The 22,985-nt window shown below is 38.2% G+C and overlaps 1 protein-coding gene and 1 pseudogene across 2 annotated transcripts in view; one reads left to right on the top strand and one right to left on the bottom strand.

Annotated features, from left to right (window-relative positions):
* The window catches only part of LOC306869969 (CCN family member 1-like), a 1,026,947-nt gene that overhangs the window by 326,189 nt on the left and 677,773 nt on the right, over nucleotides 1–22,985 (bottom strand). The gene's annotated exons all lie outside the window — the stretch shown is intronic.
* Nucleotides 11,068–20,615, top strand: LOC306869519 (alpha-crystallin A chain-like; annotated as a pseudogene). Its single transcript has 5 exons — nucleotides 11,068–11,417; nucleotides 11,583–11,646; nucleotides 12,153–12,328; nucleotides 17,888–17,950; nucleotides 20,518–20,615. The product of its transcript is annotated as an alpha-crystallin A chain-like (transcript).

Raw genomic sequence — 22,985 nt, 5'->3', positions numbered from 1 at the left:
TGAACCCTTCTAAGTTTCAAAAGGTAACGAAATATGCTTTATTTTATTCTTCTGTAATGGTTCTTAAAATATCAAGAGTTTTTTGCTATTGCAGCAGTTTAGGAACCATCCGTGCTGGATATATAGGTCTGGGTCGCTAAAGGGGAAGGAAAGGGAAGTGGTGTGTGGCCACTTTAACTCATCCAGGTGTACACACAGTAGTTAACATACACCCGGAGCAGTGGGTAGCCAATGCTGCGGCGCCCAGGGAGCAGTTGGGGGTTCGGTGCCTTGCTCAAGGGTCTCACCTCAGTCGTGGTATTGAGGGTGGAGAGAGTGTTGGTTATTCACTCCCCCACCTACAATCCCTGCCGGACCTGAGACTCAAACCCACGACCTTCAGGTTACAAGTCCAATTCACTATCCATTAGGCCACAACTGCCCTGAAGACCCAAATATGTAAGAATGATTGGCGAAACATTCATGAAACATTCATTTATGTGCTCAGGGCTTGGTAAAAAAAATGGATGCCCTTAGTAAGGGTAAGGGACTGCAGGACGTGGGGCTGTGGAGAAAGAGTATGGTCAATCACCTTCATTAGTCTGCGTCCACATCAACATCTCGGTAGGAGGTAGTGGCCAAGTGGAGCTCTGTAGCAAACCACATTCAGAACATCCAGAGCCACGAAAACGCACTGTTTCCTGCTTGTCTCCATGAGCCTCTGGTTGGTGAACAGGCAAGACACTGGCTCAAACCAAGTAAGTATAGATGTACTTTTGGATATTTGTAGTCACGTCACTCTCTAGATTTATATTGAACTATTTCCAACATCTCCATTGCATTATAGAACAGTATTGACAAATATATTCTGGTAACGTGATAGAATTTAAATCTTTCCTGACACACTGCCATCTGCTGTTGTATTAATATATCACTTAGCAGCTTCATTAACAACTTTGCATCTTTTGTTTAGGCACAACAGCATGTGAGAAATTCACGGCAATTTTGTTGTCACCACGTCTTGTTAAAGATATGCACAAAATTAGTCCAGAATACCACACCTCTGGAATCGAGTGTTTCCACAGACTCATTTTGAAGCACTCACCCAAAAATGTGGTGTTCTCCTTCAAAGGAATGTTGTGCAGGTAAACAGGATAATGGATTACACATTTAGTGCTGCTTACTAAATGCACTACAATGTTGTAACCTGTAAAAACACATTTGTAACTTATTGAAGTTATTTTATTAAGCCATGTTAGAGATTATTGTTTAGTGATTAATGTATTTTTTTCCCCCTTTCAGACTACAGCTTGTTGCGATGCATTATAATGAAAATGCAGGCAGATCACAGGAATCTACTGCAGCTGGTGATCTGCGATACGCAATTGTTTTCCTGAAGTTTAAGCATGGCGATTTCACAGTGAGGGCTCTGAAGAGCAATCCTACCACAGGTAACTTGTGCTTGCCTTGTCTCAGTTATCTCAGAAAAAAAATATTCTAATAATTGTCTTTCTGAAGGCTACATTGACAAATTAATGGAGCTGCTGTTCCACCATGTGCTGGAAGACCCTCAGCCGCACCTGGACTCAGGGCTGGAGTTCCTCGTGAATGATTTACTGGGTTATAGAGTCTTAAATTGGAGTAAATAAATTAATAAATAAAACAGGACAGAAACAAATAATGATAGATATTACTTAATTCTTAATAATTTACTTAATAATGCATTTTTGTCACATAGAAAGGAACTTGACAGTAAAGCTATGACTTTGAGCTAAAATGCAGAAAATTTACTGCTATTAAATTCTGTCATCATTTCCTCACTCTCATGCTGTTCCAAACATGACTTACTTTCTTCTGTGGAACACAAAAGAAGATAGCCTAATTTGTAGAATATTATCAAACCAGTTTGGTTACCCTTGATTTCTACTGTATTCTACTGTTTGTATACTGTACAGAAAGTTCTTGAAATTTTGAATGACATTACGGTGAGTAAATGATGACCATTTTAATTTTTGGGTAAACTATCCCTTTAAGAACTTTAACATTAGTAAATAGTTAACACCTAATTTATATAAGACATTATTTAAACACTTAAAAAGAAAGAAGCTATTAAAGCTATTCTGTTAAATTATCCTTTGCCCTAATGAAATTTAACATAGTTCATAAAATCCAGAATTTAACTGACTCTATTAGTAAGATGGTGGTCACAACAAAAGCATGGTCCTCATTACCATATGGTTTTTAAAATAATAATAACAAACTATGGAATTTGTAATTATAAAAAAAAGAAAAAAAAAAAAAAAAAAAAAAACTAAACATGTAGAAACTACAAAAACAACTACTCCAATTCCCCAATATTTAACATAATAACATCAGCCAAAACACAATAGGCTATTTGTACAGCGTTAATGTCTGCAAGTTAAATGGTACTGTATGGACAAGTAATTATGAATCGGTGTTTTTTGGCAGTTTACATAGTCGTGGCTGTTTTCAGCCAGCATCACTACATAACATTTAATGTTCTCATATCACAGGACTGTATAACAATTTTGTGTCACATCTGAATGGATCAAGCGACTTGCGCCGTTTATCATTTTACATTCGGAAGAGCAGCGCACGTTCTTCAGCGCTTTGTGGCTGATCCGCTCTGCTTTTAAGCGCTGCTGGAGGCATTGCGTAGTGCGCTTCACACTTTTGGAGTATTTGCCTTTTGCAGTTTCGCATGAGCTGTAATTTGAATTTTACGCTAATAGGTCTTTGTAGCATAGACTGTAAAAAAAAAAAACTAATATGGGGGAGGTCCCTCGCTTCCGCGATCGGCCCACTACTCGACCGGCCCGGAATGTCCCGGACTGTGACAGCTTATTTAATGTATAAATTATACATTGTATTTAATGTAAGGTACATGTACAACAAACTGGTAATGTCATAGTGGTATCGTGGCCTATACCTGTGGAACAGTAGACAGCACACGCGGTGTTCATCTAATAAAAGATCTTCATATAGCTCAAGCAAACAAGCCTTTGCAGATTTGCTTTCAACTGACTGTAGATCCAAAGCCACGTCTTCATCGCTCTTGATGTTCATAAACTCTCTGTTATTTCATTTCATTTCCATTTCATTTTATTAAGGATAACCCCTTGAGATGAAACATCTCATTTTCGAGGGGGTCCTCAAAATAACATCAAACAATTACACACAATTACAAACTCGCACATTATCTGAGTGAGAACCGCTTCAGAGACTCAGCGCGTGCGGCAGGGAACTGAACGAATCATTCTAACTGATTCGCGAACCGATTCCCTGGTTTGCCAACTGGTTTGATAAAGCCTTTAAACAGAATTGACTCAAACGAATGAATCATTCACGAATGGGCATCGTTCATTGCCCAGAGAAAAGTAGACGGCGCGTTTGGAATAAACTTAAGCATTTTTAACTTGTATTTCATTAAGATAAAGTAACGAGAGGAGAGACGCCCACAGTAACGAAGTAAAAGTACCGTTTTTTCTCTAAAAATATACTCGAGTAAGAGTAAAAGTACCCATTTTAAAATATACTCTAAAAGTATTAGTTACCCAAAAAATGTACTCAAGTAAATGTAACGAAGTAAATGTAACTCGTTACTACCCACCTCTGGTCATGAGCAAGGATACACAGGTGTATCCTTTGCGGAAGTGTTTTATCGACTAAACGCGACGCATGTATTAATTCTCCTCCCCCTTCACATCTGTTGTAATAATTTACATTTATATTTTACCTTTGCAGTTTAAATAAACCATACATGTCATCAGGGCCGTTGCTAGTGGGGTGAAAGGTGGGGACAATTCTAGGGGCCCCCACCGCCCAGGGGGCCCCACAAAATCCAGGAATTATACTATAAAGGCCCATGTTCTGTGAATAATTCTAATATTTTAGTAGTTGTATAACTAAGATATTATGAAAACCACAAAAAAAGCATGCAATTTGGTTAAAGAAATTGTCTACCCTCTACCCTCCCGAAAAATGGTTTAGTCTGATACGAAGTATTCTCAGAAGTCCCACCCCATATAGTGAACAAGACGACCAATCAGAGTTGAGACCGGTGGGCCGCTGTACAATGTGGACCGGCCCTTTGCGTAATATATATAAAAAATTGGATTGTAGTAAATGTACGTATATTCTTCCATCGGTCCAGACGAATGGCCCAGTTCATTCTAATTAATTTAGCATGCTCCAGCTCAGTGCAGCGGCTCAAAAGCGCTCGTCAATGTCAAAATGTTTCAAACAGCCAATCAAAGTGTAGAAGGCGGGATTTACTGTTCACAAATGCTGAGCTGCGCGCGACTTGAATGCCAGCTGAGGTAAGATGTAAGCAGCTAAACATGACAAGACAATTCAGCAATATTTGCCAACCGTTTAGTTAAATAACTGACATTAATTTTTAGGAATGCAAACTATTACTGGCCTTTTCAAATGTCTCATATTTTAATGCCATTATTTGAATTGTCACTATGTAGGCTATAATGTAGTTTTCAGTCGACACGAGATAAGAGTTCTTGCAAATCTGCTTTGTTCCGTGATTTTACGTGTCTAAGAAAATGTTTAAAAATCTATAAAAATCATTCTCAATCTTACTCTAGAACACTGTAAATCTGAAGACTTTTGCTTTCGAGTGCTGTGCATAGGAAAGTGATTTATATTATAGGCCTAATAAAAATATAATTTGCTTAATAATTCACACTCATTAGCATATTTTATATACACACTGGTAGTTAAAAGTTTGAAATAATTAAGGTTTATTTATTTATTTAGTTATTTGAAAGAATATTGAATTTATTTGATCAACAATACAGTAAAACAATGGCCAAATATAATGAAATATTACACTTAAAATAGTGGTTTTCTATTTAGGATGTTTTAAATGTAATTTATTGCTGTGATCAAAGTTGAATTTTCAGCATCATCCAGTCTTCAGTGTCACCTCAGAAATAATTATAATGATGCCTAATTTGCGGTTTAATTATTAGTTATTAATAATGGTTTTATTATTGGTATAATGGTTCTCAGTTAAAGAACCGCATTTATTTGAAATATAAGTACTTTGTAATAAGTGTAAATATATTTACTGTCGCTTAAATCAATTTAAATCAAAGTCCCTTTTTGTATTCTATAATCTTTGATTTAATGCAACATTGTTGAAGAAAAATATTAATTTATATTTTTAATCTTACCCAAGACTGAATGGTATCACATTTTCCACAAAAATATGAAGCAGCACAATAGTTTTCAACATTGATAATAATCAGAAATGTTTGTTGAGCAATAAATCAGTATATTATAATGATTTCTGAAGATCATGTGACACTGAAGACTGGAGAAATGATGCTGAAAATACAGCTGCAGATCACAGCAGTCAACTATATTTTACTATGTATTTGCATAGAAGACAGCTGTTTTAAATTGTAACATTATATATTTCACAGTACTGTTTAGTGTATTTTTCATCATCAAAATAATTTGTATACTCTTCTCCACAATTGGAGCTCTATTACTTATAATGATAGATGTCAAGCTCCTGCAAAAGGACAAATACTGTATATGACCAATAGAAAGGCCTATTAAAACAGTCCACATTCTGCACTATTTAAGTCTTCTGGGCGATACCAGAGCATTGTGTCATTTGGACTGATAATATTGGTATTTAACTTTAGTGATATTAAACTGTCCCTTGTAAAAATTCTTTAAAATTCTTTACTATTTGCCATATACACCAGAAAAGACAAATTATAATGTCAAGATTATGCCACTCATTTATGGTGTGGTGTGTTGTGGACGGGGTTTGGTGGGTCGCTCTGTGCCAAAAAGTCCAGGGCCACTTTTTGGCCCCAGTCCGCTCTTGTATACATCTATATGTATTGATGTGGGGGTCAACATCAATATTTTTTCAGGGGGCCCCCAATCCTCTAGCTACGGCCCTGCATGTCATACATGTATCTTGATTTATTAATATTTATTATGAATGTGTTAACTAACGAACTTTAACAAGCGCAGCTGATGACACTTTGAGTGCTTGAGTGGTCAAGAATATTCCAATATTCAAATTTGAGAATCAAACCCATGACCTATATTCAGAGCAAGATTACTTTTATAATAACTCATATTCTTTGAACCGGTGGCCCTTTTGCCAGCTAAATTATGCTGATTATCTGATTATTTCTTTTAAAAATATCTCTGGAGTTAGAATGAGCAAAGAGTTTGCCTTTATGCTTGTGGTTAGAATTCTTGTTTCTTCGCTAGACATTGTACAGACTTTTTTTGGGGCTCTTAACACTAAATGTTTTGCCTGTATCTTCGATTAACACGCGCCAACTTACCAAAGACATCCATCAGCCCTCATCAAGGTTCTCAAGCATTTGGATTGGCTGCTTTTCATGACCAAAGCAAATACTCCATCACTTAAAATGTTTTTGAGAAAGTCCTATTGGTCAGTAGATGGCACCCAAACCCAAGAAAAGGGGAAGAGAATTCTTCAGTTATATACTGTTACTGCTGTTTGAGACCCTTCCTATGGAAATGTTTATGTTAGAATGCTGTCTAACCATTTTGTTTCAGTATTTTTCACATAATCTACCTCATCTTTTTTTTTTCTCTCTTCTAAAACCAGCCTGACAGTGTTCTGCTCCTTGACTTTTTGCTTTTGTGATTGATGGCAATCAAGGAAACCCTTTCATCTCATACCCATCCCCTCTCTCCAATACACTATAGATGATCAATCAGATACCATGTTCTCTTCCAATAATGAGTCGGATCTGTCTAGTTTCCTTTTGAATGGGCCAGATTTGCAGCAAAGCCTGAGCCAAGACTCCTCTTCAAACAGTCAACAGTTTAATGGACTGTCCAGGGCCCAGTTGTCACATGAAAGCAAAATAAACCAGCTTTCTTTAAGCTATCTGAATGATGAGAGCAATTCCCCCTTTAGCCAGAATCCTTTTTTGAGAACCTCAAACAATCCACCAATCTTAAATGGGTTATACAAATCAGGTCCTCCTGTTCTCCAAACTCCTATAAGTAATGGATTGAGTAAATCAGTGGAAGGGTTTCAAAGCATCCTGACAACTTCTGTTCAAAATGGAGGCTTGATGGTTCTTTGCCCCCCACCTCAAAGCTTGAAATCTGGATGCATGCGGAGGAGAGAGAAGGTGAACGTTTGACAGGAGAAAGTTCTGAATTCTCAGTCTGTAATACTGCACATCCAAATGCTGAGAGAGATTATAAGGACGGTGCTAAATGCAGTGAGGCTTGGGGAAGCATGCATAGATGATTTACTTATTATCATTAGAAACAGTCGTTGTAGTTTGTCTTATTATTTATTATTATTATTATTATTATTATTTAGTCATTTAGCAGACTCTTTTATCCAAAGCGACTTACAAATGAGGACAACAGAAGCAATCGTTTGTAGTATTAAAACAACTAAAAACAGATCCAAAACTAAAAGCTAAAACTTTATAAATACTACCTATACACATTTAAAAAATAAAGAAATTAAATAAAAATGACAAATGCATACAACAAAATTTATAAACTTAACATTTAAATGAAAAACAAACAAAAAAGCTAAAAACAATTCAAAATATTAAAGAACAAAAGCTATAAGAGTATAATAATGATTCTAACATAACACTAAGCCAAACACCAAAAAAACAACAACTATATACAGTATATATATATATATGTATATGTACAAACACACACACACATCCATAAATATATATACATACACATTTATAAATTCAATATATATATATATATATATATTTCCTTTCCATTTAGTTTGTTAAAAAATTTAAATAGATAACAAATAAAAATCACGACAGTATAGTTTATAAGTAATCCTAAGAAATAACATTGCCAAACACACATGCTAAAAACAACAACTTAATTACACATAGTAAGAAATTTGTATAAAAACTGAAACAGAAGTGAAACAAGTAGTAGAAAAGAGGAGAAATAAAAAGTGATACTTATATTCTTTGCCGGTGTCCCTGCCCGGTGGCAGTTGGGTTTATGATTTATGGAAGGTGTTTGGGTGTTTAAAGGTATTTTTTTGCACATTGGAAAAATTGGATGGAAACTACCACATTATCTTGTGTTGTGGGATATGGCATTGTTGTCCTTGTACTCTCAGTGTCTTAAAAATTGATAATATACTTTCTGCTCTTTAAGAAATCTACTAAGTGTTATGATAATAGACTGAGGTCCTTATTCACTACTTAAGCTTCATGCATCCATAGGTTCCTTTCCAACTTATTTTAACATAATTAAATTATGGATGCAATCACTGAAAGCAATACTGCAAGTAACTGCATACTTGCTTAACTGTATGGCAATTGACATTTCATGAGCTCTACTCAGAAAAACAGTTAACTGAAAATCATCAGATTGCCAGTATATTTAGTTTGTTTCGTTGCGCCTCAGTTTAAATGTGCAGTGTAAGTATAGGTTCAACCAAGTATCTACATATGTCAAACTTAACATACATTTTTGTTTTCCCATGGCAAAACTTTGGTGATAAAAAACTTTGGTCTATTTCTCAATGATGCCATTATTACATTTTATACTCTGTATATCTTTCTTTTTGAAATGTATGCTGTATCTCGTTTGGCATTGTAATTCTGCTGAGCAGAGTACTAAAATAATTTTAAATGAAATGTGCTCCCACAGTTACCTGGAAATGACCTGTTTGGTGCTGAACGTTTTGCTCCACCAGCCCAGAACGAGTCTCGGCCCTCAAATCAGACCTCATCCATTCCAGCAGATCTATTCAACGCCACGCCTTCCTCTACACTCAATGCCCTTGGTATAACGCAATCTGTCTGTCTATCTATCTAAAACCTTTAACTAAATGTATTTTTTTCCTATATAAAGACCCATTTCTACTTTTTGAAAAACCTAGCATGTGTTATTACAAAGACAATGTTTTTAAAACGAAATAATCTGCTTTTATATTGTAAGTAAATTTCACGATTTCTAAAAGCAGAATGAAAACAATGTCAAGTTGAGTAAATGTTAAAAATGAATTTAAATAAAACAGAGCACATGTCAAATGAAGATCACTTTTTTCCCCTGAATTTCCTCTCCTAGCTCCCTCTTGGTTGTTCAACTTTTGCATGTCACTTCGAATGGGGTGAACATGCTTTAATTTTTTGATGTTGTTTGTAATTAATGTAATTATTGTGTTCTGTAGGTTCATTGTCTCTGAACCCTACTTCTGTCACTCAAATTCCTGGGACAGCTCCATCTCTATGGAGTCAGACTCCCACAATGTTTCCACCTCAGGGTGCTGTTCCTCAAGTAATGGTTCCAGGACAACCAAACCCTTTTCCTCAACCATCTGCCTTTGGAGGCCTGCCTGCACCTGCATGGGGGCAACAAGGAGTTTCCCCTTTTGGTCCACCAACTGTCACTCAAGCCTGCGGTCAACCAGGAACTGCTGCACCTGTTGGAGCCTGGCCCACCTCCGGTCCTGTGGCAGGCCCTTTCCAGCCAAACCAATTTACTCCCATGATGCCTCCTAATGCAATGATGGGTATGCAGCAGAGTGCAGTGGTTCCTCCTCGACCTCCACCCTGTCCTCCAGTGAAAGAAGATCCCCCAGTGGTCAAAAGTGCCTTTACAGCTTTGGACCCCCCTAGGGGAGAAGGAGAAGAAGAGCGGAAAAGATATGTTCACTCCCAATGATCCAGTGCTGCTGAGCCAGAGGACCACACAAGCACTGTAGAGTTGCGATCAGCGTTCTGCTACATGGGAAAGAAATGTGCTCATAAAACCCCTTTTGTATTCTGTGCTTCACTGTTCTCATTCCCACTATATATCTGCTGTAGCCTCTTTTTCTGTGCCTTTCTAACTGATCACAGATCAGCCCTTCTTCTCCAGCCCATTCAAATGAACCCATTTCAATCCCAAGTCACTCATGAAATAAGATGCACAGTTGAAATAGGGTTCTTCTAGAGAGTGTAATAGAGAGGGAGAGGAAATAAAAGATGATAATCATGTTTGTGTACATGATTTTTCTGTATGTATCCCAAGCATTTATGATGACATGAAAATGCTTAATCGTAATGATTTGTCATTAAAGAAAGTAAATGAATGGCATTGTGTGTGTGTGTGTGTGTGTGGGGGGGGGGGTCACTTGTTCTCAATTTTACATCAGTAAAATCAGAGCAATTATTAGTGTTATGCAAAACCAGTCTTAAGTGTCAATTGTTCAAAATTATAAATAATATAATTTAAAAAAGCTTTCCACTGATGTATGGTTTGTTAGGATTGGACAATATTTGGCCGAGATACAACTATTTGAAAATCTGGAATCTGAGGGTGCAAAAAAAATCGAAACATTGAGAAAATCGTCTTTAAAGTTTTTCAAATTAAGCTCTTAGCAATGCATATTACTAATCAAAAATTAAGTTTTGATATATTTACGGTAAGAAAAATATCTTACTAAATATCTTCATGGAACATGATCTTTATACCCTAATGATTTTTGGCATAAAAGAAAAATCAATAATTTTGACCCATGCAATGTATTTTTGGCTATTGCTACAAATATACTCCAGCGACTTAAGACTCGTTTTGTGGTCCAGGTTCACACATCTGGCTCTGAATGTTGTTTACAAGACTGAGGATTTATCTAGAGCTAAGAAAAAGGCTGAAAGTAGATTTTGTTGTACAACAGTTGGTAACTATGGTGAAAGAAAGGGCACCAGGATGTGACCAGACTACAGAGGCCATTAAAGCAATGACACTATTGCCAGTGTGCCCGTTGTCATGCGCCAAGAATTTGCCATTACCACTTCGGTTCTATTAATACAAACAGGATGGCATCATTCTGTGTACGTCAGATTGTAACACAGGGTGAAATATTTGCCAAGCCTCTTTTGTTGACATTTGGGATAAAGGTTTAATAGACAAGAACAGTATAAAAGAACTGAGTGGCAACATTCTGTAGCATTTTGCAAGTTGGCAAATCAGATTTACTGTTACTGCATCACCATCAGGTATTCAAAGCTCTAAAATTAAGTGTTTTTAGTTTTGAAATTGTGTTTAAAGATGCCTCGTCCTTTGTTCCACCGAAATGGTTGCTGCGACCCTCTTCAGGAGAAGACACAAAACCTTTTCAACCAAAATACCAACCTCCTCTGTTTCCTTGAACCAGATGAGGTTAGCTGGATAGATTCAGCAAGGCAAAGTTTGGGGACATCGACCTGGCCAGGATCTATACGTTTACCTCTCTTCAGCTCTTTGTGCAAGAAGATTCCACCTAAATCATGAACTGGATTAGAAAGTTGTGTTTCTGAATCTGTGTGTGAACAAATGAAAGGACAGCAAAACTGGAATCAGTCCATTTTCTCCAGAGGAGATAAGCATCAAAACCAAGGAGGGATATTTGGAGATAACCGGTATGATGGCCTTTATATGTCTGGTTTTATTCCACCTGAAAAATTAATAAAGCACCATGTATATATGTAAAAATAACCGGCCTATGCAATGACATTACATGATGCAGATCACATTTCCTAAATAATACGTCAATGACATGTTCTTCTATCTGTTTTCTTTCATAGGTAATCACGAGGAAAGGGAGGAGAATCACAGATGGATCTCAAAAAGCTTAACAAGGAAATACAAGTAATGTCAGGATCCTGGACTGTTTTGTTGTGTTTTTGCTCCTCATGTGTTCACTGTGACCCAGTTTCCCCCCAGTCTGATTGTGTTAATTTGCTCCAGGTGTGTCTCGTCGTCTTCCCCAATTACCCTGTGTTTATAAGCCCCAGTCCTTTCCGTTAGTGTTTGTTGGGTCTTAAACGTCATTCCCTGTGTGTGGACTATTAAAAATCGTGTTTTGAACTACTCCTCGCGCCTTTGTTCCTTGCTTCCAGGTGAAGTGTGACAAGTAAGAGCCTTTTTCCATTCGAGTTTTCATAGTAATTTCTGTTGTATTTAAAAAATAACACGAATAAGTTATTTCTCAAAAACTGAACTTAAAAAATTATGCAGTTTTTATAGTATTGATTTTTTTTTTTTACACACCGTATGCAGTTTTATTTAATTTATTTATAAACATTATTATAGCTGTACATAATATACAGTGTTAATTACTCACGGCTGTTTTCATTTTTCTTATCATTCATTAGGCTTCCGGCTGACATAGACCTAAGACAGATCAGCTCCATGCTGTCTCCAGATGGTATTCTCTCAGTTGAGGCCCCATTATCTGGCTCTAATATTAGTTTTCCTGAAGAGATTGTCATCCCTATTCACACTAGGAACAAACAGTTACCTGCAAAATCAGCTGGGCGATGCCTAACCAGTAACTTATAGACCTAGTTACTGGTTAAGCAGAGCCTGTCTTATTTAATGTTTATGTGAATATATCTGTGTTAAAACTAATGAATGTTCTTTCCTAACCTTTTGTTTTTGATGGCTACCATTAGAAGCATTTGTAAATATTGGCTTTACAAGGGAATATTTGTCATATTGTGAACCCTTACCAAAAGACTACAGTGACAGTAATATGCTTAAAGGTGCCATAGAATGCATTGATACAGTATTTTAAATTGTTCTCTGATATCTACACAGAAGGTATGTGGCTTAGGTAAGGGCAAAAAATGTCCAGAAACGATTTTACATGTCCATTTACAACCCTAGGATTTCTCCCTAGAATGAAACGGTCTGTTATTGGCTTATTTGGCAGGGTCATGAATAATAATGAGCTCTGCTCTGATTGGCTGTTTCACAGTGCTGCTCAATGTTGAGCTCTGCTCTGATTGGCTGTTTCACAGTATGGCTCATCAGCAAGAAGGAAGCACAGGGAGGAAAATATATATTTAAATACTTTCTCTCGCAGTTATATCGTCGGGTAATTATACTGTATTATAAAACGCGGGCATCAGGGAGCCGTTATTAATATGCGAGGCATTGAAACTGCTTTTGAACAATCCATCGACCGCGTTATAGTTTCACTTTAAAGAGACGCGATCACACAAACTATGTTTACATTATGGAGCAACAGTACTTACCACACGTTTCACAAGATCAGATGCTTGTCAGTGGTGCTCAGGATCTGTAAGTCATTCGCCATCATCCTCATCTCTCCATACTGAGAGTGAAATCGTATGTACTGTAACAGGCTACCGCTAGCAAGGAGCTAACCATGTCCCTTTAGTGGCTCGCGTTATTTGCTTTCTGTGCCTTTCTGAATACAGACACCAACCCATCCCTGCACTTCACACCCCCTGCACGGCCTGGAACATAACATTTATTTTGTTATTTTCGCTGTTGTCCGCGCTTGTTTATTTACAATACCTGCAGAGCTTCTGATGGTTCGGCCGGCTTAGAACAAGGGTGGGTTTATGCAAATGTTGGGGGCGTAGTGATCCCGACCGTTGAGTCACAGTCGGTGTTATGTTCTGATTCGCCTGTTTTTCAGTGGTCTTTTTTAATCACGAGATTTACATATGAAGGAGGAAACTATGGTGTTTGAGGCTCACTGTATGTCTTTCCATGTACAGAACTGTTATTTAAATATGCCAGGGTAAAGACAGTTTTTCATTCTATGGCACCTTTAATAGATCAGCTCTGCTGTTACTTTGGTTTAAAAAAATGTATGCAATACATAATTCGTGCTGTACTTCTAACATGATCAATCCTATGTAAGTACTGTTTGACTAAGGAGAGATTAGATATTCCAGCTCACTCTTTCTCACTTTTTCAGGCTACAATTAAGAAAAAGAAAAATGGGTGGGGCTTCATACTGGGGCTTGTATTGTATAATTCCAGGACAATCCTTTTTGATTTTGAAAGGCTATTTTAATAAATCTGTTTTGAGAATGGTGCCTTGCGTTACTGAATATAAACAGTCTAAAATTTGTTAAAACAAATCTATAACAATACAATCATGCAGATACATTTAGAAAGAGGCTACACACTGAAATTGATCGATATTGAGGTAAGCAAATAGGCCTACCTAAAGCTGATTATGCAGCTGAGTAGAGCTTCAGGTCACATTCAATGTGTAGATGGAATTTTTTTTTTTTTTTGCTCTAAGGTCAGGGTGAGAGGAGTCCTTAAGAATGCTGCGAGCTCGACGTAAACAGCGTTTTCTCTGGAGACAAGTGGTTCTTCAGTGTCCTAAGGAAGAAGAGGCGTTGGTGAGCCTTCTTGACTAGGCTGGATGTGTTGGTGGTCCAGGTCAGGTCCTCCGAGATGTGGGTTCCCAGGAACTTGAAGCTGGCGACACGTTCAACAACCATCCCGTTAATGTGGATGGGGTCATGCATGCCACTTTTCTTCTTCCTGAAGTCCACAAGTTATTTTGTCTTGCTGGTGTTGAGGAGCAGGATATTGCCAGCGCACCATGCAGCCAGGTGCTGTACCTCCTCCCTGTAGGCAGTCTCATCATTGTCTCTGAGGCCAATCACTGTGGTGTCATCAGCAAACTTGGAGTTGGATTCATGCACAGGCCTGCAGTCATGGGTGTAGAGGGAGTAGAGAAATGGGCTCAGCACACAGCCCTGTGGTACGCCGGTGTTGAGTGTGATGGTGGTGGAGCAGGTGTGGCCTGACCTAACATGCTGAGGTCTGTTGGTCAGAAAGTCCATAATCCAGCTGCAGAGGGAGGTGTTAACACCCAAGTCTCCAAGTTTAGTGGTCAGCTTGGAGGGAATGACAGTGTTGAATGCTGAGCTGAAATCAACAAACAACATCCGTACATATGTGTTGTTGTTATCCAAGTGTGTGAGTACCGAGTGCAGTACTGTGCATACTGCATCCTCAGTGCTCCTATTGCTTCGATAGGCAAATTGGTGTGGGTCCAGTGTAGGTGGGAGGCAGTTCTTGAGGTGTGCCAGGACCAGTCGCTCAAAGCACTTCATAACAATGGGTGTGAGTGCTTCGGGGCGGTAGTCATTCAGGCACGTCGGGGAGGAGTGTTTCGGCACTAGCACAATGGATGTGAACTTAAAGCATGTTGGCACAGTTGCTTGGGTGAGGGACAGGTTGAAAATGTCTGTGAAGACCCCTGCGAGCTGCTCTGCACATGTCCTGAGCACACGTCCAGGAATGCCGTCGGGGCCAGCAGCCTTGCGTGCATTGATCCGGCTCAATGCTGTGCAGACATCTGTGGAGGTGAGTTTGAGAGTCTGATGGTCTCCTGAGAGTGTGATCTTGGTGGCTGTCTCCTTGTTATTGTCAAAGCGGGCATACAAGTCATTTAGCTCATTAAGGAAGGAGACGTCTATGACCGTCGGAGTGGAATTGCATGGCTTGTAGTCACTGATGACCTGGATGCCCTGCCACATGCGTCGGGGGTCAGAGTTGGAAAAATGTTCCTCTACCTTTAGCTTGTAGCAGTGCTTGGCCTTCTTGATGCCCCTCTTAGCCCTGGATATGCTGTAGGCCCAGAGCGTCATCTAATCTGAAAGCTGTGTTGCGGGCTTTCAGCAGGAGCCGCACCTCCTTGTTCATCCATGGCTTCTGATTAGGGTACGTTGTGATCTGTTTCTCTGTGGTAACACTGTCACTGGAGGTATTGATGTAATCCAATACAGAGGTGGTATAGATATCAATCTCCGTGTGAGAGCCACTGGCAGCCTGAGAAGCAAACATACTCCAGTCCGTGTGTTGAAACTTGTCCTGAAGTACAGACTCTGCTCCCATTGGCCACACTTTGATGGTCTTCACTGATGGCTTCCCACTGTTGATGAGGGGTGAATACTTGGGGGTGAGAAACAAAGAAAGGTGATCAGACTGTCCCAGGTGGGGGAGGGGAGTCGCGATGTAAGCTCCAGTGATGTTTGTGTAAACTTGATCCAAAGTTTTGTCTCCTCTAGTGTGGCAGGAGACATGCTGATGGAATTTGGGGAGCATTGTCTTTAAGTTGGAGTGATTAAAATCACCTACAACAATAAATGCAGCCTCCGGGTGTACAGTCTGTTGTTTGCTAATGGCCGCATGCAGTTTGTTCATAGCAAGCTTGGCATTAGCATCCGGGGGAATATAGGCTGCAGTTATAATGGTGGAAGTGAACTCCTGCGGCAGATAGAAAGGTCTACACTTAACCATGAGGAACTCTAGGTTAGGTGAGCAGTGTCTTCCAACAATGTCAGAGTTCGTACACCAAGCTTTGTTTACATAAATGCACAATCCTCCGCCTCTGGTCTTGCTGGAATCATCTGCCGTTTTATCTGCTCGGAGCATGTAGCGTCCGGTTAGATCAATAACATTATTGGGTATGTAGCCATGTTGCAGTGAAAACCATGACATTGCAGTCCAAAAGTTTCTTACTATGGGTGATGCGAAGTCGTATCTCATCCATTTTGTTCACCAATGACCGCACATTAGCGAGGAAAATGCTGGGTAGAGAGCCGGTGCGGTGTTAGCTTTAGCTCAGCTCTTAGCCCTCCGGCTTTCCCCGCCTTTGTTTACGATCTCGGCGCCGCCTGTGAGCACTTCCGCCCCGCCGAGCAGAGTGCATAGCCTCAGGTGTTCTGGAGATCTCAGGTATGAGTCGATGATTGGTTATAAAACTGTTGGAAAAGTGCAGACCGATATCCAAAAGCTCCTGTCGGGTGTATGATGTCAAGGCAAAGCTGTTCAGTGCGAACAGGCCCGAGATGAACAGGAAAAATACTACAAAATTACAAAAACTGGAGAGACGCTGAGCCTCGCGATGTGTACGCGCTGCCATCTTGGTCATCGTATATTAATGTAGACGTTTATTAAATATATTAAAGGATTAACTTATTACAGTATATTTATGATTAAGCTATAGGCTAGCGTTTGTGCAGGGGCCGGTGTTCTGACGATTTGTGCTACCCTGTCAGATTTTCCTACCTCCCATTAAAACAGTAGGTAGTACAATTCGACAACGAAAAATGCTAACTGTTAAATTATGATTCATTAATGTCTACACCTATCACACCCTAAACCTACCCTTACAGTAGTGTATAAACAGTAATTATGTGTTATATTTGTGGGATACAGCTACCAGAAACCAACAATAAAAACAAAAAAAATTTGTATTAGTACTGTGAATTAACGTCTACCTACTCCAAGCCTAAACCTACCCCTTTCAGTAATGCAGATGCATTAAATATTGTTGTTCAGCGTGAGAAAAAGGACGAAATATTGATGTGCACATGTAACACCCACTCGTCAGAAGTATACACAACAATATTGACTGAATGCTTGACTCAATGCCAACAGGCAGCAACTACAATTTGGTTCAATACACTGAGCCAAATCAATGGGCCAATCAGAAGATCCAAAGCTCGGAGGAGGCAAAGCACACACAACACACAAGTTTGAGGTTTTAAATTTTTGTTCTATTGGCTGTTATGATTTTTTTTCCTTTGCGTTGATGTAATGAATGAAATGAACAGTAAATAATCAATGACAAAGATAAACCAAATGAAATGTCAAACTTTTAACAAAAAGGGGGAAAAATACAATATGATCAACCCTAATCGTTTTTTTTTTTTCTTTTTTTTTTTTTTTTTTTTTTTTGGGGAGGCTCGCCATCTTTCTTTTCTCTCAGCGTGGCTTGATGAATCCTCACCATGCACGTAAATCACAGCGTAAAATCCAAGCTTCAACACAAACAATAAAAACTGGCCTGTACACACAGGATAACATTTTGTAGAAACTAATTTTTTTTAACTCCGTTTCAACAGTATTTACTCTTCACACATTCACAACATTTAACGTTCATTTACAACATGGGCCATACTTCATTTACAATGAACATATCACTTAATTTTAACACGCATAAAAATACAACACACCGTTGGAATTCATCACATATATGGAAATAAATCCACAACTCACCGATTCCTCTGAATTAACAGTGTTCTGTTAATATTTTCTCCAGATTACACCACAAACTATAGCGATGACTCTGGCTCGACATTGCGGATCAACAAGGCCATAACAGGTAAGCGCTTTCACAAGACTTTTCAAATTGACACTTAATTTAACTTTAAATAACTTATCTGCTTTGTTTAGTAGTCGTTTACTAATTTCTCAAAATTAGATTATCTCAAATTTCTTAAGCTTTGTTCACATGCGTTTCTCCGTTTCATCTCCCTCTATCAGTCTCGTCCGCGTCTCACAGTGGGCGGAGTCAGCATTGCTGCGGATCACACTCAATAGAGTGGGGGAACTATGACGTCACTCTGTAGGCGGATCGGCTGTTAGCATGAAATCGGTTCCCTCGACAAACCCAATAGGATTTTCCCATAGGCTTTTGGATAATCGCAAAAAATAAGCTCTGTGTTCAATCATAGTTCATGAAACACCTTTGACCATCGAGATAATTTTTACAAAGTAATACAAATTTTATGAATTTTGAAGCCTAAATACAAGCGCCAGAACTAAAATGCTAACATTAGGCTATAAACGAACTACAGCACCACGGTCGCTCTCCTTCAACGTCACCACCACCATGTTTCCGACCACTTTTAAACTTATTTTTAGAGACATTTTCCATGATAATTATTTACTCTGAATGAATATTAATCCAAAAGAGCACGAGACCGTAAAAGCAGGTTAGAATGAGTTCCTGTTCGGCGTGATGATGTTGAATGTCTCCGACAGCGCCTGTAGTCACATTTAGCAACTTGTTAGCAACCGTCTTTTTAAAGAAACGTAACAGCTTTAAAAAATCACGAGTGGGGTGTAACTGGTGTGTTTTATGTCGTAGAATAAAACGTGAAAGTATCTTGAGCCTGTGTAAACCACGGACCTTATTTAAGGGATTTAACCAAAATCCCATTCAAAAAACCCATTGACTCTGGGATGATGGAAGTGCTAAAAACTAACTCGATTCCGGGTTTTCGCCTACAAAGTGACATCATAGTTCCACCACTCTATTGGAAAATCTACATCTGCAGTGCAACTCTAATTTGATAAATTTTACTGCAGTAATTTGCATATTACTAATATAACAAAGCATTTTATTTATCTCAGTTCTCTTTTATCACCGTCATTTTTTTTTTCCACATAAACCGATTTACTGGAAGGGTGAACACGCCAAAAACTGTTTTTTTCTATAGACTGGGTTACACACATGCGCAGTAACCCCCAATGTCAGGACACTGTCGCCAGGGGGGGAGGGTGGCTGGGGGTTGTATTCACGGTCCGTGCCCCCCCAATAGTGATGGGAAGTTCAGATCATTTTACCGACTCGGACCTTTGAGTCTCGTTCAGCAAAATGAACGAATCTTTTTTCGAGTCATTTCGTTCATTTTAGCAAAATATAATTCAAATGTTTCATGTTACTTTCCAAACACATCTACTACTTATGCAAATGTTTATCACACTACAAACAATACAAAACTATAATGCTATAAGTAACAGAAAATATTAATTCACTTTTATTTTTAATTTTTATTAAAGCTCAAAAATCACGAATATACAACCATCAACATAAAAATGATAACAATAATATTAATTAATTGTTTACCTGGGTCTTTAGTCTGATTTGCGCACCACCTCTTATCTGACAAGTCTTCGGGTTTGAGTCTTTCGTTCATCACGTGACAGCCCCATACGCTGAATCAATGCAGCCTGAGCCAGAAAGAGAATTGATTAGTTCATGTCTCGGGTTTGAGTCGTTCGTTCTTTTGCCAAGTGACCACTTGCCGGATTAGTATAGGCTACTATAAAGTAAAACTGTATTTTTTGTATGTTGGATCATATTTAAGAATTATCATAAAATTATCAAAATATGTGTAATAAGCATTTTCCTAGAAATAAAAATGGTCTGTTAATTTCTGTCTATGTTTTTGTTACTGTTTCTTGAGTATCTGGGTTATTTTATAAATAAATAAAAGCCTGTTATAAATAAAATATTGATTGACTTGTCCTTTGACTGTCAAACACTGATCAGGCTATATAATAAATAATAATATATAATAAAAATATCCAAGCCTAAAATTACAAGGCACTTATAGTTCATTTTTGCTCCAATTTTGACTTTAGCTGCTATAATTGTTTTTCCTAGGGACACTTGACATATTGGGCTAATATTTGTATAAGAAGATTGGTCAAAAAGGACACAATGACATAAAGTGAAAGCAAATAAAATTTTGAATTTGAATGATTAATGTTAGTTAAAAATATTAAGGTTATGGTAACGTCAGCTTCAATGGTTGTAACCCAAACTGACATAAAACTAGAGAGTTAAAGTGATTTACTTACAAATATAGTCTGCTTGGGTCACACAAAGTTCAGCTGAAGGACAACTGTCACTCAAGACTGTCACCAAGGGAACAGTGACCATTCCACACCAATCCCCCTTTGTTTTGCACTAGGTGAGGGGCAGAGAAGAGCCTCAGACAGATGTTAACATCTCAGGAGAATGAGAACTAGAAAAATTAGTGATGTTTGGACTCATTTTGTGGCAACTTCAGCCACTGAAGCAAAATGCAACACATGCAAAAAAGTTTTTCAACTAAAGGAGGAAGCACCTTAAATCCTCACATCCTACTGTGCTGTTAGAACAGAGACTGCAGATGATAACCCTGCAGCAGCTGGAGCTGTTTCTACCACCAGCACTTCTTCAGCTAGACCTTCGACGGCTTTGGCTGGCACGCTGACCACATCCAGTACACCAGCATATATATATATATATATATATATATATATATATATATTTATTTTTTATTTTTTTTAATTAAATTCATTCGGGATTAGTTATTCTCTTAGCTAGAAAGCTTTTTTTGGCACAAAAGTGTTATTTATTTTAATGCTTATTTATTTGATTTATTATAAAAAAGCCTAGCTTGTTGTGCAGTATTTTGTTTTAGTTTTTTAAGGCTCTGTGGCTTTAGTATATTTTAATTTTCTTGTATTTTTTTTTATTTAAAGAGTTTAAATTAATTTTGGAATAGTTATCCTCTTTGCTATAGATTTTTCTTGCACAAAAATAAACAATAAAGAACAATTCAGGAGTGTGTACAGAGTGTTAATGTCTAAGGTGTCATATGTTACAAAAGTATAGTAACACTATAGTCCAATCTAAAGGGTTAATTCAAAAGACATAAATACAACAAGGTATTGTATTTTATGAAGATTAGACTCCATAAAAATAAAGCATAACCAACTCCTTATTATCTTTATTACCACATGGTGTTATGGAAAATAACCATGTGACAGAAATTAAAAGCAATAATTTTAGACTAGAAAAGCATCACATAACTGTAAGAGTAAATAATAATAATAATTACTATGCACCCGTTTGTAAGGAAGGTTGTAAATTAACAAATTTCTCTGTCCAAAACTGTCACGTCACGTGACAAAAGAACGAACGACTCAAACCCGAGACTCGGGAGGTGAACTAATCAATTCTCTTTGCGGCTCAGGAGGATGCATTGGTTAAGCGTATGGTGCTGTCACGTGATGAACGAAAGACTCAAACCCGATGACTCGGGAGGTGAACTAATTCCAGTACAGGACCCACAGAATGTTGTGCAATGCATGCGTGACTGAACGAATCACTCCCCGAGACGACTCGTTCTTCCCGAGTCACTTTAAAGATTCGTTCAAAATTAATGAATCGTTCAAGAACAACCCATCACTACCCCCCAAACGAGTTACTTTGCCCCCCCCCACACACACTCGCCATCCTCTCCCCTCCTTGCTGAACGCGATCAATTTCGAAAGCGAAAGTGAAACCAATAAAACAGCGCACAAAAGAAAGAGATTGCACGCTTTAGCCAGCGTCAGCAACTGCACGCGATCACAGATTGTCTCGGGGTACACACACAGAAAGCTGCTTATTACTCATGTATCCATGTTTCTTTATCGCTCTGATGTGTCAATAGCTCCTGCCCACTAAAAGCTCCACAGATATATTTTTGCATACTACGATGATATATAAATGATATAAATTGTAAATCTATTGAACTTTTTCTATATAATCGCCAACATGTATATTGAAATATAGCCATAGCAAGCAGTAATGATGAAGGTTTAATGAACACATTTGACTAGCTAGTTGATAAAACAAAAAATCTGACCAAAAAAAAAAAAAAAACCTAACAAGACTGACTAGTGCTAATGCTATGTTCCCCTTGCTAGTGCTCATTTTTACCTGCTGGGACAGGAATGCCCCCCCCCCCCAGCCCCCCAAAAAACAAGATCAACCTTGTTTTAATGTTTAAGTCATGCACATAGTAGTGCAATAACCATTTCAAGCATTTTGTGTGGTTTATACACAGCAAAACAGCATGTATTTGACTGAAAATCCAGAATCATCAACAAGCTAACTGTAAAGATGGCACTGTGAATGATATAGTTGTCAACAAATGGGATGCTGCATTTTATTCAAAATTAAATATCTTAAATATCTACGATTTTGGCTTTAATAAGATTTTCCCAGGAAACCTGGCATCCTTCATGATTCCCTTTTCCAACAGCAAAGCACTTGAATGCGACATGCTTTTAATCAGGACTTCTGAAATTAGCAATAGGAAATTTTGATAGCACACGAAGGCAGTATTATTCCTTATTTCCTTACAGGAATCCAGAAAATGCAGCTCACATGCATGTGGCATGTTTGAACTAGTTGATACAGGAAACCAGCAATCTAATAAAGAGGTTGATTGGCAAAAAGTATTTTATGTATATTGAAAATACAAAAATACTAAGATTAAATGTATTTAAATACAAAATACATTAGATTTTTTTCAAAGAAAATAGTATTTTGTAATTTACAAAAATAGTCAAGGTGCAATGGTAAGCAGAAACCTGCCTTCATACTTCTGATCCCCCCAAGAAGGAAACCAAATAAGGCAGGCTTTGGGTTTCATAACCGACTGTGTCGTGACCGGCAACGTAAGCAGGATGGTAGTGTGAAGTTAAAAGCACAGAGAATCTGGTGTCAGCTCTACAGCTTTAAATACCAGGCAGCACCATCTAGAGCAGTGGTCCCCCACCCCACCCCCCAATGTACACACAGGGATGGG

This window comes from Barbus barbus (assembly GCF_936440315.1).
Source record: "Barbus barbus genome assembly, chromosome: 5".
In the NCBI taxonomy this organism is placed as follows: domain Eukaryota; kingdom Metazoa; phylum Chordata; class Actinopteri; order Cypriniformes; family Cyprinidae; genus Barbus; species Barbus barbus.
Note: the sequence above shows the minus strand (reverse complement) of the source record. Positions and strands in the feature narration are given on the sequence as shown.